Here is a 2,656-nt window from a genome sequence, read left to right as displayed (position 1 = left end):
CAAAATGTATAAATGCATTCTACTACTATGTACAACTAATTAGAACAAATAAAAAGATTAATTTTTTAAAATTCTGTAAGTAGCTGGACACAGTGGCTCACTCCTGTATTCCCAGAATCTTTGGAGGCTGAGGCAGGAGGATTGCGAGTTCAAAGCCAGCCTTAGCAAAAGCGAGGCTCTAAGCAACTCAGTGGGACCCTGTCTCTAAATAAAATACAAAATAGGGCTGGGGAGGTGGCTCAGTGGTGGAGCACCCCTGAGTTCATTCACTGGCACCAAAAAAATAAATATAATTCTGTGAGTACAAATTTCCTTAGTGAGTCAGGCATTTGTGTACAGAAGGTTTAATACAGTTGACTTAAAATAAAAGATACCATACTAAAACTCATTCTTTGGCCATATTTCTTGCATCATTAGGAATTGACCTGTCTAGTCTAGTATTCTGATTCATCCCTCACCTGGGATACTAAGAATATTGCCCCCAAAAGAGACTTGATTAAAGCAAGAACTGTAATTGACTGCATTTAACCCCTGAAATTCATCTCTTCAAATCCTGACTCAACCTTGATCTTGGACGTCCACCCTCCAAAACTGTGAGAAGATAAACGTCTGTTCTTTAAGCCGCTCAGCCTAAGCTATGCCGCAGTGTTGACTTCCTGTTGAAAACTTATGCCATGAACACATCCCCAACTCTGAACTACATGGTGACATGTCCCTCTGTCATGACAGCCTACATGGTATTAGTCGGGATTCCAGATTTGATGTGCGTGTACTTCAGGGGCTTTGGGAACCAACGGGGACATGGAAATTTCTAGTCTGAGGGTTTCAAGCTGCATTGCTGGGACCCCTGGGTCCTGCCCTGGGGAGAGGAGAGCTCTTTACAGAGCACCCGCTATGAGCTATACACAGGAAGTTCTCTGCCTTCTTTTTTGTTTGGTTTTGTTCGTTTGAGACAAGTTCTCTCTAGGTTGCCCAGGTTGGCCTCAAACTTGCAGTCCTCCTGCCTCAGACTCTGGAGTAGCTGGGATGACAGATGTGCGCCAAGGTCCCTGCCTTCTTAAGGCTTGTGTTCCAATGGGGAGAGGCAGACAAGAAACAGGTAAAGGAATCAATGACCAAGATATTTACAGACCCTCCCTGAAGGAAATAGTTTGAGTAAGGTGGCTGGGAGGTCTCTAGAGGAGGCGTGGCCCTGTAAGAGGGAGCGCACCTCAGGTGGAGCCAACGGCAGGTGCGAGGCCCCAAAGGTGCAAGAGAACGAGCATCTCCTGAGCTGCCGTAGAGCAGAGAGGAGCAGAGATGAGCAGGCGCTGTCACACAGCAGGCTGCGCCAGAAGTTCACGGGCAGCGTCAGCACCCCTTCAAGTCCAAGGGATGACAGTCCAACTCGACCAGCTTAAGCACTGCAATTAACGAAGCAAGAATCGGGTACAATTGTTGGAATGAACTTCTGGCTCACACAGGGAGTAAACCCAGCTCTGACTTCGGGCACAGCTGGACACAGAGACTTGCCCCGTGGCATGTGCTCTATGCTTTCCGTCACTCAGCTCTTCTGTCCTCCTTTTCTGGTCTTAATTCTGCAACCAGTTTATCCATAGTAGCCAATAAGGGGCCACCATCTCATCGACTCTGCCTACAGGACCCCAAGGAAAGGAGGAAACAGATGATGTGGCTCAGGAAGATTTTCTTTGACCCAGTTTGAGTCACAAGCCCATTCCTGAACCTGTCAAGCATCCAAGACAGTGGAGAGCTTGACTAGTCTGGGTGGTGAGCTGACCCTGGGGGTCAGACTGGGAGAGGGGGAGCCAGGCACAGGGGCATGTGCCAAGCCCTGATGGAGTGAAAAGAGTTTGCTCCTCAAGGATTCACAGGGAGCTGTCTTAGGCAGAGCTCGAAGGCTGGAAAAACTGTCTGCTTCTAAATTCTAAGCAGCGGAGATTATGATTCAAAACAAAAAAAGACTTTGAGCAACAACTCAATCCAGAAGCAAGGATTAAAGGTGTGGCCTTCCCATGAACCTGCAATGGGGCTGGTTTGAAGAAGGTACTGGGAAGACGCTCGGGTGAGGGAGCACAGAGGTGCAGACACTGACCTTGAGAACCTTGTTGAGGACAGAACTTTAGCAGTGGGTGCTGGCCTGTGGCCAGGGCTTGGATGTGATCCGAGGGTCCCCCAGGGCCCCGTGTTGGAAGTAGTAAGAGGGTATGTTGACAGGTCGGGCTTCGGGGCGACCGGCATCAGGTAAGCACTAAGGTGGAGCCCGGCGCTGGAACCTGGGCAGCTGTCAGGAAGGGCAGCATGCGGACACGCCCACTCCGCTGACCGCGCAGCAAGAAGGCCGTCACCAGACGCAGTCCCGCAACCCCAGACCTCGCAACCCCAGAACTGCGAGCCAAAGTAACCCTCTTCCCTTTGTAACCTACTCAATCTGTGGTATTGTTATCAGCAACAGAAAACAGACACATACACATGAGCCTAGCTGGGGCGGGTCCAGGGCCTGAGCAGGAAACTTGCCTGCTATGTACCAGTGGGTGCCAAGGATGATTTCTTCTCCCTTTTTTTTTTTTTTTTTTTTTTTTTGGCAGTGCTGGGGATTGAACCCAGGGCCTTGTGCTTGACAGGCAAGCACTCTACCAACTGAGCTATCTCCCCTGCC

General features: G+C 49.7%; 1 non-coding gene across 1 annotated transcript; it reads right to left on the bottom strand.

Moving 5' to 3' along the window:
• Positions 1-2,579: 2,579 nt before the first annotated feature.
• On the bottom strand, positions 2,580-2,656 carry Trnad-guc (transfer RNA aspartic acid (anticodon GUC)). The gene has a single exon. It is a non-coding gene; the product is annotated as a tRNA-Asp (tRNA).

This window comes from Sciurus carolinensis, chromosome 7 (genome assembly GCF_902686445.1).
Source record: "Sciurus carolinensis chromosome 7, mSciCar1.2, whole genome shotgun sequence".
Classification (NCBI taxonomy): domain Eukaryota; kingdom Metazoa; phylum Chordata; class Mammalia; order Rodentia; family Sciuridae; genus Sciurus; species Sciurus carolinensis.
This window is presented reverse-complemented; position numbering and strand designations above follow the sequence as displayed.